The 15,524-nt window shown below is 45.9% G+C and overlaps 1 protein-coding gene across 50 annotated transcripts in view; it reads left to right on the top strand.

Moving 5' to 3' along the window:
* Positions 1-15,524, top strand: part of trdn (triadin) — a 732,832-nt gene that overhangs the window by 294,661 nt on the left and 422,647 nt on the right. The gene's annotated exons all lie outside the window — the stretch shown is intronic.

The following is a 15,524-nucleotide window of genomic DNA, read 5'->3' on the forward strand; positions in this document are numbered from 1 at the left end:
GCCCAGAAATTTGGGTCGGGGGCTTCCCGCAGGTGCAAATCTCCGACCTGCACTTACCTAACGCGCCGGCTGTTGTGTTGTGGGCCCGCGTGGGATTCCGATCCTGGGTCTGCTCCAGCTGCTGAGTATCCCAGGGGCGCAGTTAGTTCGAAACGTCCCCTGGGATCACGTGGGCCATGGAGAGCCAATGCTAGCAGGGAATCTATATTCATAGATTTTACAGGAAGAGCTGTCAAATCTATGAATACAATTCAGCCCCAAAACATCACTAAAACTTCAAATAAATTAAAGAAAAAACCATCACATTTTTTAAATAACTATAAATTACATTAAAAAATTTTAAACAATAATTTAAATTTTTGAAAAAATTAATTGCAGTTTCTAACGGGGCTAAAAATAAACTTACCTTTCTTTAAAGTATTTAAAAACAATAAACCTGTGGAAAAAATGTTTTAATTTAACTTAATTCACCATTTACCTTGTTAAAAGCAGGCCTTGTGACTGCTTTTTACAAGCATAGCTCCTGGAGACTTACCCTCTTGGAGAAACCTGCAAAAAAAATGGAAGCTCCAGGCGTACGCATTTGACCTGTGAGCCCCTTCCTTTAAGGGAACGGAAGTTCCGGTTTCCCACGCATGCGCAGTACCGGCACTTTCATTGGGCCTACGCGTGAGTACCCAGTGCGTACTCACCCGTGGGGACCTGAAGTTCTGGCCCAAATTTTATTTATTGGATGTGGGCATCAGTTGCAAGGCCAGCATTTATTGCCCATCCCTAGATGTTGTCTGTACCGTCTAAGTGGTGATTTTTTTTGTAGCAGTTTGATACAACTGAGTGCCTTGGTAGGCCATTTCAGAGGGCAGTTAAGAGTCAACCACATTGCTGTGGGTCTGGAGTCACTTATAGGCCCAGACCGGGTAAGGATGGCAGGCTTCCTTCCCTAAAGGGACATTAATGAACCAGTTGGGTTTTTAGAACAATCCAATAGCTTCATGGTCACCATTACTGATACTAGCTTTTTATTCCAGATTTATTTAATTGAATTCAAATTCACAAACTGCCATGGTAGGATTTGAACTCACATATATTAGCCTAGGCTTCTAGATTACTAATCCTGTAACATAACCACTACACTACCATACCAGCTGTGAAGATGGACCTATAGCTGTGAAGATGGACCTATAGCTGAAGATTGACGATATGATGGACGGTGTCATCACTGTGAAAGCAAGACTTTGTCTTCACAAGGACTGTGCATTGGCCACTCCTACCAGTGCTATTGTGGCCAGGCATGTCCTTCACCAGCTGGCAAGTGCGTCTTTCAGAACTTGGTCAGCTCAGTCAGTGGTAATACCACTTTGCTTCTGTCAGTGCTTCGTCCAAATAGCATTCAGGAGGGAACAGTAGCTGAATGATGGTGATGGATTGGTCTGGGTTGACTGATAATTACAACTCTTTGAGTATGACAATGTCAGGTTCCCAGACAATAGTGAGGGGGACTTTGGGATTGCCTAAGGTTTGATAGGTCTATCTGATATTTGTCTTATGATTGTGTTCTGCAGCGATTGGTACAACTGAGTGGCTTGTTAAAGCAATTTGAGAGTTAACCAGATAGTGTGTGTTATATCCGAGTAGTAAGGTCCAAATAACTGATATAAGTGAGACTTCAGGAACTCAAAACTTTACTTTTAATTACACAGAATAAGGAGAGAACAGAGCTCTGACAGCTACAGGCATGCACTGGTATTTCTTACTGCATGAGCAAACCAACATGGAGGATCTTATGATGTCATACCCACAAGTCCACATTACCTAAATACTCGTGTAACAGGGATTACCTTAAAACACTGGTAAATGAACCCTTTAATTTGTCTCCATCTGGTGGACAACTTAAGCATTACATCCGAGATTACTATATCCCCCCCTCTTAAGTTACAACAATTCTTAACAACATTCTTAAAAAGTCGATAAGGAAACTCCTTTAACGATAGTCCATACTGAACAAATTTAGCAGGTTGTGATCAATCGCTCTGGCGGCTTGTGAGTCCTTGTTGAACGTCTTACAGTCAAGTCCCTGCTTGGTTGTGGTAGAGCCACCTGCTGCTCCTGAGCAGTACTCAGAGTATCTGACTCTGCTATGATGGTTTCCTCTTGATTAAGGGGTCCAGGTATAACTGTCTCTGTTCGTGGTGGTGGGACCACCAATGCATTTGTATAACTGGGGACCAACTTGTCCTCCAACATTTCCTCTGGAACCTCCAGTTCGATTTCCCGTTGTCTGGTCAGTATCTGATCCACATGTCTGCGTACTACCTGACCAATTCCCAGCATGACCTTATATGAAACTGGACGAGTCATTGAATCTATGATGCCAGGAATCCATTTTGGACCATAACTGAAGGTCCTGATAAGGACCGCATCTCCTACTCCAAACCTGCGACTCTTTGTCCTTCTGCCATGGTTCTCCTTTTGTTTGATTTGTCGGTTTTCCACCTTCATTTTTAGATCTGGGTGAACCAGGTCAAGAGTGGAGCGTAGTCGACGTCCTAACAATAACTCAGCAGGAGAGAGTCCTGTGGTAGATTGAGGTGTTATTCTGTAGCTGAACAGAACTCGTGACACCTTGGCTGCCAAACTCCCTTCCACACTTTTTTTCATCGTCTCCTTAAATGTTTGTACGGCTCTCTCCACAAGTCCATTTGAAGACGGATGATATGGAGCTGAAGTCACGTGTACTATGCCATTGTTTCTCATGAACTCTTTTGTTTCTGTACTCACAAAACACGTGGCATTGTCACTTACTACGATCTCCGGTATCCCTTGATTACTAAAACTCCTACGCAGGCAGTCTATAGTAACTGTAGATGAAGCAGAATTTACAGGATACACATCCATCCATTTGGAATGTGCATCAATGATTATGAGGAACATCTTTCCCATGAATGGACCCGCATAATCTACATGTAATCTTCTCCATGGTTTATCCGGCCACTCCCAGGGGTGGAGTGGAGCCACTGCTGGTGCCTTCCTGTGTTCTTGACAAGTGCTGCATGTCTTGACAAGATTTTCTATCTCCTCATCTAGCTTTGGCCACCACAAGTAACTCCTTGCCAATGCTTTCATACGTGAAACTCCAGGATGACACTGATGTAGTTGCAGTAGGATAGACTGTCGTGCTGGCTGTGGAATAATCACTCGAGCTCCCCACAACACGCAACCATCCTGCACACTCAGCTCTGTTTTCCTGACACTGTAAGGTGTGAAATCAGTCCCTTCCGGATGTTGTGGCCAACCCCTCATTACATATTCTCAGACTCTAGACAGTACTGGATCCTTACCAGTCCAAGTCCTTACTTGTTCTGTGGTCACAATTGCCATGTCCGTGTCCTCCAACATCAAAACTCTGTCCTCTGGAGCTGCATGGATAGGTGTACCTGGTAGTGGAAGACGGCTCAAGGCACCTGCGTTCCCATGGAACTTGCCCACTTTGTCGACATAAATCTTAGCTGGGGGGCCATTAAATGTTCCAAGTTCTTCCTTGAACACATTCTCATGTTCAATCAACACGTCTTGCAAAGACAACTGTTTGCCTCCCTCTAGTTGATTTATTGCTCCCCAATCTAATTTAAGTTCTCGTATCCAGCCCCGACCTAACAAGTTTGGTCCAGAACCTGATACTACAACTACAGGTAGCTGTTCCATGGTGTCCCTGTGTTGCACAGTTACAGTAGCTGTACCCAATGTCGCCACTTGCTCACCAGTATATGTTTTAAGCTTCATAGAGCAAGACTTTAACTCTGGAACTTTTGCATGGTTCCACAATTTTGAGTACTCCTCCCTGTTCATTATGGTAACACCACATCCAGTATCCACCTCAAAGTTGACCTTAGAGTCATTTACTATCAGTTGCAAAGTGATAGGATCCACTTTTGGAATGTCCTCTACCATACTATGCAATATGAACACGTCGTCTTCTTTCTCAGCTTCTCCACTGATGTGATGTGCTCCCTGTTTTTTCACTTCTCTTCCAAGGTTTTGCTTTTCTCCCCCTTTAGGTTTGTATCCCTCCAGGGTAGCTTTTGCTCTGCATGCTCGTTTTATATGTCCTTTTTTCCCACACTTGTGGCACTTTTTCTCCAGAAACCTGCATTCCCTTGCCAGGTGATCTCCATTGCATCTATAACATGCTTTTATATGCTCACATTGTGATTTCGGACCCATATTTAACTTGTGCACAATAAACTGACTTCCAACTTGCTTTGTAGTAGCCCCTTCTGAAACTTGTATTTCTTTTACATCACTGTTAGCTGTCTCTATGGCTTGAGCAAGTTCCAACGCTTTTTCATACGTAAGCCCAGTCTCGGAAAATAATCTCCTCTGCATTCGAGCATCCATTATCCCGCAAACCAGCCTATTGCGCAGCATGTCTTTCAAGCTGTTCCCGTAATTGCAATCATGTGCCAGTTTTCTCAACACCGCTACATAATCCAACACAGTTTCTCCTGGTATCCTGTTCCGTGAATTAAATTTGAAATGCTGTACAATCTCACTCGGTCTGGGATTGAAAAGATCCTTCAGCAAATCCACTAATTCAGTAAATGAGCTGTCTCCCGGCTTATTAGGACTGCATAAGTTTCTCAATAAACTATATTTCAGACTTCCCACTGAAGTTAGCAAAAAAGCTCTCCTTTTTCCAACATCGACAATATCATTTACTACAAAGAAATGCTCCAATAACTCACAGTACTCTTCCCAAGTTTGATTTTGAACATCAAAAGAAGAAATCTCTCCTACTCAAGTAGCCATGATTCAGATGCAGTGTTCTTGTATTTTCCCTTCCTCAAGTTGAGATCTGTTAATCCTCGTCGCCAAATGTTATTTCCGAGTAGTAAGGTCCAAATAACTGATATAAGTGAGACTTCAGGAACTCAAAACTTTACTTTTAATTACACAGAATAAGGAGAGAACAGAGCTCTTACAGCTACAGGCATGCACTGGTATTTCTTACTGCATGAGCAAACCAACATGGAGGATCTTATGATGTCATACCCACAAGTCCACATTACCTAAATACTTGTGTAGCAGGGCTTACCTTAAAACACTGGTAAATGAACCCTTTAATTTGTCTCCATCTGGTGGACAACTTAAGCATTACATCCGAGATTACTATAGTGTGGGACTGGAATCATGTGTACGCCAGATCAGGTAGGGATAGCAAGTTCAAATAGTCAAGGGCATTAGGGCTCATTTGGATTTTGATAACAGTCCAGCAGCTTTGATGGATTTATTTTTACAAATTGGTTGCTAGTCCAGTACTGTAAGCACCACACTACTGGTCCATTTCTGTTAAAATCAAGTTCTCCTTCAAAATAAAGATTACATCCCCTCACAGTTTGTCTTTTCTTTCCATATGAAGTAATCTGTATCCCTGGACAGAAGAAAACTGAGAGTAGTGGTTAATGGATGTTTTTTGGACTGTGAATAGCCCAGGGATCAGTATTAGGACTATTTCTCTTCTCAATATATATGTACGTGAACTGGACTCAGGTATAGGAGTATATCAACATTTGCAGATGACACAAAAATAGGAAGTATATTTAACTGTGAAGAGGACTGAACAACTTCAAGAGGACTTAGACAGGTCTCTATATTGGACTGATTGCTATTGGATGCAATTTAATGTGGCAAAATGTGAAGTGATACATTTTAGGCGGAAGACTAAGGGAAGGATATACAGACTAGATGGTAAAATTTAAAAGTAGTAGAGAAGCACATAGACATAGGGATTCAGATTCAGTTGATAAAGCTGTTAAAATATGTGGGGGAAAAATTCAGTTGGTTTGTGCCTCCCGTTAGTGCCTTAAGAGGGCGCTAATGGGGCACAAAACAACTAGCGCCCGTGCGCGGCGATGTTTGCGCCGCTCATGAAATTAACTAAACATTTTGCGGCAGCACTAAACACTACCACCACGATCTCCTGCGCTGGCAGATCGTGATATCAGTCGAGTGTGCAACGCCCCGGTAGCGCCCCGGACCGGATATTGAGTGGCGCACCCTGCCTTACCACCTGCCGCTAGCAACGACAGGTTGAGGGGAGCGTTTTGCAGTCAGGAAGGGACTGGGGGGGAGAAATTCGGTTGGTTGCGCCACCGATTAATGCCTAAAGAGGCCGAGAAGTGGGACGCTAGCCAATTTCCGGGTGGGCGCAGGGCGCCTAGCGCCTCGCCCCATATTGAGCATGCATTTAGTGCCGGCTCACGGGCGCAGGCTGATTATGACATCATTTGAGTGTGCAACGCCTTTTGGGCGCCCCGGACCGGAAATTCAGTGGCGTCCCCCTCCGTAGCACCTGACGCTAATAGTAACAGCTTACCTGGAACCTTACCAAGTCGCTCTCGGGCTGGAGGAGTGTTATTTAAAGGGGACTGGTGTGGCTTAAAAGTGGCAGCCATTTTTGGAGCACAACTTCCTCGAGAGCTACAAAGAGTTGCTGAGCTGCACACTGAGAGCCATTTGACCACTGAGCCAGCGCAGGCAGACGATCTTCAGCCTTCTGACCATCACCTTGCTGCTGGTGAGCCTTGACAACGGTGAACCTTCCTGTGGGCACTTATTATGGGGGCTGCATTGGAGGGGAACGTCCTGCTGCTGAATCATCTGGAAAGGGCACTGAGATGCTGGGAGAGGGGGGCGGGCATGGCCAGATGGAGGAGGGCCAACAGACGTCGCCACAGCAGACCTTACGCTGGCAGGGTTTTCCGACAGCCGTTTTCCTACATGAACATGCCGGAGGAGCAGTGTATCAGAAGGCTGCGATTTAGAAAGGAGGTGGTGACTGAGCTGTGCCAGCTGCTTCAGCCAGATCTGCAGCCTCAGATAAGGTGTAGGACATCTCTGTCGGTGGCTGAGAAGATGCCTGCTGGCCTGAACTTCTAAGCGAGCGGCTCTTCTCAGGCTGCGCGTCAGAGGCTGATCAGAAGTAGCTTCTAGGCCCCTCTCACTGAATGCTTGCTGCCATTCCAAGAACAGGAATGGAACCGGTCTGATACCCCCAAGCCTGTGAAGGGCAAGATGCATGTAAATAGCAGCAATGGCCATTGTAAATGAAGAAAGTGTTTCATTACACAAAATGTGGTTCCTTCAAACATGAGAAAGCTATGGCAACAGAAAGCAAAACTAATACACTGACACATAAAAGGCTCTCACACCCGGGAGACTGCCCAAAACATAAATCACATTCCGACCATCTTCCTCGGCCTTGATTCCACTGCGCCAACCAAAGCATCCAATGCCCCATCAGTGAGGTGTTCCGCCCTCTGCCTCACCCTTTCCATGTCTTGCTAGGCTGGTGCGCCACAGGTAGGCTCCCACCGCTTTGAAGGCCTACAAGGCAGTGAGTGTGTCTGATGATGCCAATTGATCTGCCCCTTTAAGAGCTGGCCGGCGCCAGTGTGTCTCAGAGAAAGTGATTATTGACAGCACCTTCGCTGCGCCCCGCCGCCACGAAATCTGGTTGCGCCGCTGGGTTAGCGCCTTAAGAGTAGCGTGCAGTGCCTGATTTAGCGCCGCAATCACCTTTAGGGGCGTTGCAACCCAATATCACGCTAGGTGGTGCTAAATTCCGCCTGGCGCTAAACTTTGCGCATCGCCAGGACTAGCGCCCCAAACGCGGCTATACCGAATTTCTAGGCCTGGGAGAGCGCTATTTAAAGGCAACCACTTCCTGCCCTTTTTTGTTGGTAACATTTTTGCACCACGTACTCTAAGAGAGAGAGAGAGAGAGACTTTTGGAGAGATTCAACGCTGTGTGAAGGAGTTTTGGGTACTGAGCAGTACTTTGCAGGTTCATTTTGATTTGTCCTTCCTTGTATCGATTTAGAAGAGACTGTGGGGGCTGCACTCTGAGCTTTTTCCCTGGGTCTCTCCATTGTTCTTTCCAGCAGATTTGATGTACAGGTCTCTCCAGGCCGAGATTCAAGGCTGCAATGAGCAGGATGTGGATGGAGGGCAAGATCAACCCTCCCCTTTAAGAACTGGCTGGCGCCATTGTGTCTGTGTTCCATTGCTGACTGACATCACATGAGCTTCGCCAGCGCTCTGAGGTAGCGCCTCGCTCCTCGGCCTTTGCGCCTTAAGACAGGTGTGAAGCGCCTGATTTAGTGCTCCAATCACCTCCAGGGGTGATAAAAGCCAAGTTTGCATTCAGAGGCAATAATTAGCGCCAGGCGCTAATCTTTGCGCCCGGCCGATAATTGCGCCCCAAATGGGGCGATACTGAATTTTTCCCCCATGGTACCCTAGCTTTTATAAATAGGGGAATAAATTACAAATTACATTATATTATAAATTATGTAACGCAAAACCTGTACAAACTATTAGTTAGCCCACAATTAGAATATCAAGTGCCGTACTTTAGGAAGCATGTCAAGGCCGTTGAGAAGGTACAGAGGCTCGCCTCAGCCAAACAATCGCCAGGGATGAGAAATTTTAATCTGAAGTGCTCTGGGATATCCTCAGGACCTCCCAGCCCTCCTCTGTACCATAACATCAAGTACCTCCATCACTCTTTATTTCCCCTCTAAGTCTGTTCCATTAGCCCTTCCCCCTGCCGTTAAGTTTAAATCCTTCCCCACTTTCCATTTAACCTCTTTTCATGACAATGGTACCGGTCTGAATCAGGTGAAGCCCATCCATCTGTACAGCTTAACTTAAAACATTAAGGGGGACAAATTGAGTTGGCTTGCGCCTCCCATTAGCGCCTTAAGCGGGCGCTAATGGGCCGCAAAGCAACTAGCACCCGGGCGAGGCGATGATTGCGCCGCTCACAAAATTAACTAGACATTTTGCGGCGGTGCTAAACACTACCGCCACGATCTCCTGCGCTGGCAGATCACGACATCAGTTGAGTGTGCACCGCCCCGGTAGCGCCTTACTGCCTGCCGCTAGCAACGACAGGTTGAGGGGAGCATTTTGCAGTCAGAAAGGGAGTGGGGGAGTGCTATTAAAAGGTGAACGCTTCCTGCCTTTTTTTGTTGGTGGCATTTTTGCACCACGCATTCTGAGAGAGAGAGAGAGAGAGAGAGAGAGACTTCTGGAGAGTTTCAACGCTGTGTGAAGAAGTTTTGGGTACTGAGCAGCACTTTGCAGGTTCATTTTGATTTGCCCTTTCTTGTATCGATTTAGAAGAGACTGTGGGGGTTGCGCTCTGAGCTCTTTCCCTAAGCCTCTCCATTGTTCTTTCCAGCAGATTTGATGTACAGCTCTCTCCAGGCAGAGATTCAAGCCTGCAATGAGCAGGATGTGGATGGAGAGCAAGATTAACCCTCCCCTTTAAGAACTGGCTGGCTCCATTGTGTCTGTGTTCCATTGCTGACTGACATCACATGAGCTTCGGCCTTTCCGCCTTAAGACAGGTGTGAAGTGCCTGATTTAGCGCTCCAATCACCTCCAGGGGCAATAAAAGCCAAGTTTACAGTCGGAGGCGATAATTAGCACCAGGCGCTAAACTTTGCGCACGGCCGATAATCGTGCCGCAAACGGGGCGATACTGAATTTTTCCCCCTAAAAGTCTAAACAAAAGAAAATTTGTAATATAAAATAACAGTTAATTTTAATTGATAATTTATTAAGATATAACATTTAAAGTAGCTTCTTGAAAGTAACTTGTTATATATTTTTCTAATGACCTTTATGAGTTTTCAAATAATCCACATCACAGCTATTGAATGACCTATCACATTGCAACAGTAAAAGTGAAAATGATTGTTGAGCAATAATGGTATATACTGAAGACATTGTATAACATCAACTGAAGATAGGAGGAAAGTCAGTGATAATAATATTCCACCAGCAGCAAATCACAATGCAGAATGCTGAGAATCTCTTACTGAACTATATTTTGATGATGCTAGGTTTTAAGGCTAGGCTTCTACTTGCAATGATTCATTATAGCTCATTACCATTTTCTTATTAACCTCCAGCTGTGGGGATATTACATTTGCCTGAGTGCCTTTTACGTCATTATCCAGGTTTCTGTATACTGTTGTTGATAGCCCCTCTAACAGATAACTGGAGAAAAACCCCTCTAACAGATAACTGGAGAAAAACATGTCTAATAACCGTTTTGCAAGTTATATCCCATTGCACTGAGCCCAACACAAACATCAGGGGGGTTATTTTGGTAAAAGGGTGAAAACAGGCGCTAAATGGGTGCTGTGCTCATAAGACTCGCCTGTTTGAAAGTCTGGTTTTAGCTCGCAATTTTGGTCCTAATTGCTGATTACCATAATTTGAACTTACCTGGAGGTGCTAAAGCAGACACCTGCAGGTTTAGCACTCAAGTGCTGATTAAACAAACTTTTCGTGGAGCAGTATAGGTGGGCTCCATGCACTCACTTCCACTGAAGGTGTGGAGTACACTGGCTGACACACAATGGCATGTTTCAGGATGGCTCAGGGACTGGGTAAGAGGGCACACAGGTTCTTGGACATGGCATTGGAGATCCTGGTGGAGGAGATCCAGAGGAGGAGGGATGTCCTGTACCTGCAGGGGGGGAAGGACTCCACCTCGCCCTCCTGTCCCTCTCTCCTGCAGCAGCTGGTGCTGCTCTGCCTGGCCTCACGTCCTCCTCCCATTCCTTCTGCAGACCAAGGGCAACCCCTAGCAAGATGCTGATGACCAAGCTCGCCCTTTCTCCTGGTGACTCCTATAAGGTGTCCAATAAAGTAGAGTAGCACAGCACTCACTCTTTTTAGGTGAAGTCCTCAGAGAACTGCCAGAATAAATTTTGATAGAGTGTTGGTGAAGTCTTGACAAAGTGTCACAGGAAGTCTCCAGATGTGTTTCAAAAGTACTCTTCAAACCTCCAGCAGCAAGTGAACAGTAAACGGTGATATACCTTTAAGTAGTGTTCAAAATCCTCTGTTCAAGTGCTAGCCACCAAAATGCTGTGCCGCCTCCTTAATGAGCGCTAGCAGACAAATTAAGTGGCAATCAGCCCCTTAACGATTGTCCGGGCGGCCGTTCCTAGCTTCAACTTCTTACCAAGATGGTGTCTTGCGCTAAACATGGGCTAAACCGGCGTTTCAGCTTAAAACCCCATCTTGGCCACCTTGGAGGCTCTTTAGTGCCTAAATTATCGGGGGGGGGGGGAATTGCCCCCAGGCCTCTCTCTACAAGTTATTGCAAAAAACACACAGTAACAAAAATTATAATATAAAAATTAAAATAAATAATAATAAAAAAATCTGTACACTTAAAAGCCTTGCATCCAGCACATGCTGTGAGAAGGTGGTGGTGAGCCGCCTTCTTGAACTGCTGTAGTTCGTGTAGTGAAGGTGCTTCCGCAATGTTGTTAGGTAGGAAGTTTCAGGATTTTGACCCAGCGATGATAAAGAAAAGGTGATATATGTCCAAGCCAGGATGTTGTGTGACTTGGAGGTGAACTTGAAAATGATGGTTTTCCCATGCACCTGTTGCACTTCTGAACGGTGGAGGTCACAGGTTTTGGAGGAGGAGCCGAAAAAGCTTTGGCAACTTGTTAGAGTGCATCCTGTAGATAGTACACACTGCAGCCATGGCACACTAGTGGTGGAAGGGCTGCATGTTTAGGCTAGTGGATGAGGTGCTGATCAAGCAGACTGCCTTTGTCCTGGTGTCAAGTTGCCCGAGTGCTGTCACAGCCCCATTCATCCAGGTAAATGGAGAGTATTCATTCACACTCCTGACTTGTGCCTTGTAGGTAATGGAGAGGCTTTGGGGAATCAGGTGGTGAGCCACTTGCCGCAGATTATCCAACCTTGGATTGGTTTTGTAACTACGGCATTTATGTGGCTGGTCCAGTTGAGTTTCTGATCAATGGTGACTCCCAGGATGTTGATGGTGGTGGATCCTATGCTGGTAATGCCATTAAATGTCAAGGGGTGATGGTTAGACTCTTGCTTGTTGGAGATGGTCATTGCCAAGTACTTGTGTGGTGCGAATATTACTTGCCACTTATCAGCCCAAGCCCAGGTATTGTCCAGGTCTTACTGCATGCCTGCATGGACAACTTCATTATTGGCGGAATTGCGAATAGAGCTGAACACTGCAATCGTCAATGGACAGCCCCACTTCTGACGTTATGATGGAGGGAAGGTCATTGATGAAGCAACTGAAGGTGGTTGGGCCTCGGACACTGTCCCGAGGAACTCCTGCAGTGATGTCCTGGGGCTGAGATGATTGGCCTTCAACAACCACAGTTATCTTCCTTTGTGTCAGATATGATACCTGCCACTCGACAGTTTTCTCCCAATTCCGATTGACTTCAGTTTTACTAGGCGTCCTTCATGCCATACTCTGTCGAATGCTGTCTTGATTTCAAGGGCAGTCACTCTCACCTCACCTCTGGAATTCAGGTCTTGTGTCCATGTTTGGACCAAGGCTGTAATGCAGTCTGCAGCGAAGTGATCCTGAAGGAACCCAAACTGAGCATCAGTGAGCAGATTATTGGTGAGTAAGTGCCACGCTGATAGTGCTGTTGATGACTCCTTCCATCAGTTTGCTGATGTTTGGGAGTACGTTGATGGGGTGGTAGTAGGCCAGGTTGGATTTGACCTAATTTTTGTGGACAGGACATACCTGGGCAATTTTCCACATTGACGGGTAGATGCCAGTGTTGTATCAGTACTGGAATAGCTTAGCTAAGGGCTAGTTCTGGAGAACAGCTCTTCAGTACTACAGCCGGGATGTTCTCGGGGCCTGTAGCCTACACTATGCACTCACATGGAGTGAATTGAATTGGCTGAAGACTGTCATATGTGATGGTGGAGGCCTAGGAGGAGACCGAGAAGGATCATCTACCTGATATTTTTGGCTGATGATGGCTGTAAGCTCATTTTCAGGTATGCCTGATGCTGCTCCCGGAATGTTCTACAGAATTCTTCATTGAACCAGGCTTGGTCACCTGGCTTGATGGTGACGGAGGAGTGAGGGATTTTTTAAAATTATTATTCATTCCTGGGATATGGGGGTCGCTGGCAAGGCCAGTATTTATTGTCCATCCCTAATTGCCCTTGAGAAGGTGATGGTGAGCCACCTTCTTGAACCGCTGCAGTCCCTGTGGTAAAGGTGCTCCCATAGTCCTGTTAGGGAGGGTGTTCCAGGATTTTGACCCAGCGACGATGAAGGAACAGCGATATATTTCCAAATCAGGATGGTGTGTGACTTGGAGGTGATGGTGTTCCCATGCCCTTGATCTTCTAGGTGGTAGAGGTCGCGGGTTTGGGAGATGCTATAAAAGAAGCCTTGTTGAGTTGCTGCAGTACATCTTGTAGATGGTACACACTGCAGACGGGCCATGAGGTTACACATTGTGGTGGAATACAATTCTGCTGATGCTGATTGCTCACAGTGTCTCCTGGATGCTTATTTTTGAGCTGCTCAATCTGTTCTTAATCTATCGCACTTAGCACGGTGGTAGCACATGGGAGATTGTACATTGTATATGTTTTAATAAGGAAGGGAAAGTGCAAAGTGTAGGTCACATCTCTGTACCCCTCTTCCTGTGCTCCACATTCTAGACCAAGCTAAAGATCACAACTGTGCCTTAGATATCAGACAATTTCATTGGGAGACCAGCAAGTATATATCTTAAAAGTGACTACAGCTGATCAAGAATATTCCATTATTACTTTTGCTGTAAAGCTTTTTGTGAATGTACGAAACGAGTGTTTGCAAGATCCATACCCAGAAAACCTACACAATATATCCCTGAAACCAAAGGCAGACGATATTAATAGATTGGATGGTCTATCAGAACTGATACAGTTGAAAGACTGAGATAAAGCATTATGCTTTGCAGCTACATCAACCTGTGATAACTACCTTAATAACTTTCCAGTTTACTACTGCTGTATATTTAAAGACATTTAAGTTTTCCTTCCAAGTGGAGAGTTTTGACACTAACTTAGAAAGGTAAAGAAAAACAATTGTATTTTGAACCAAATTTTAAGTTTCAAAATAATAAATTCAGGTGAGTCAGTGGCCTAGAAATTCAGTGGGCTTTGCGCCCAGTTAAGGCCCAAAGAGGGCCTCTGCGCCAGTAGAGGAGGTTGCGCTGATATTGAGCTTGGCGGTAATGGCGGCGGTAGCCGGTAGCGCTGCGCCGGCACCGATGACGTCATCGGTGTGCGCAGTGCCTCGTTTCCGCCCCGATGCTGGCCCGACCCCCATATTCAGTTGCCGCCGCCTCCTCCGTGGCGGCCGCTACTAACATCCGGAGACCAGGGCCTTACTGCAGCCTTAGTGGGGCGCATAAAGGTGGAGGTGCGGCCGGCCGCTTTTTCGGCGGCCGCCTGCCCGCACCTCCTTCCCCGGCCTCCTCCACCACCCCCCTCCGCGGCATTGCCGGCTGCTTTCTGCGAGCCCGGCACTTCTCTGTGGTGCCGGGCTCATTTGCCGGCACAATCCAGCGGCGATCTCCCTGTTGCAGGCACCTCCACCTTAAGAGAAGGAGGAGGCCTGCAGTACCGCAGCCTGCCGCACCGCATCGGGTGGCGCAGCGGCACCTAGAGCACTGAAATTCAGTTTCAGCGCCCCAAGCGGGGGCGGGCACACCCTGGAACAGCGCCCGGTTCCGACTTGGGGCGCAAAAACTGAATATCTCACGGGCGCAACTGGCTCCGCGCGCAGCGCTAACTTTTGGGCGCAAGCCAGCTGGCGGGCCCAAACTGAATTTCTAGGCCAGTGTTTCTATGTTTATGAGAACGGAACATACATAACTTTTTTTAACAATAAAGAAAAATACTTTTTGTTTTATGTGGATGGTGACTCGGTAGCAGGGTTAGGAATGATATTAGGGTTCATTTGGACTTTAGAAAAGCCAAGTCCAAGTTTTAAGCTAATTGCAGAGTGATTTCACAATGCTAAGAAGCATGGGTAATAAATGCCATTATTTTGAGTCATGGGTCCATCCTCTCCAGCAGTGTACCAGGCATCAGATAGTCATATCCTGAATGAATGACCCATTAAAACACAGCTGTATAGCATTCCACCCATCAGATGATCAAGATTAGACACCAACTTCACTTTCCTTCTCTTACTGGAACATGGATTTAAAATTATACTTGTTTCTTGCTCATCATCTTTCATTCTTTGAAAATAGCTTTTAAAAGAGGTGCAACATACTACAGAAAAATACTGGAAGTAGGATTTTTAAACAATTGAAATATCTTGTCAGTGAGGTGGAGAAAAGCTGCACAGGGCCACAAAATACCACAAGAAAGCAAAGAAATAAACAAAGGAAAAGCGGAAATAGAGAGAAAGATATGATGATATTTGCTGAAGTCTGGGAAGATGCTTTGCTTTCACGTTCTAGAACACTGGAAAGCATCTTACTCCTGGCTTGTTGATGATCGGAGTTTTCCCACTCTACTCTCGCATAAAAAAGGAACTGAACAACAAAATCTCTTCAAAAATGTTCACAAAAATATTGTTGTATAAGGTATTGCGGTCTTTTAATGTGCAACGAATTGCACGCAGGCCA

The sequence above is a fragment of the Somniosus microcephalus genome, chromosome 9, assembly GCF_052327205.1.
Source record: "Somniosus microcephalus isolate GS21.2 chromosome 9, FLI_Smic_1.0, whole genome shotgun sequence".
NCBI lineage: Eukaryota > Metazoa > Chordata > Chondrichthyes > Squaliformes > Somniosidae > Somniosus > Somniosus microcephalus.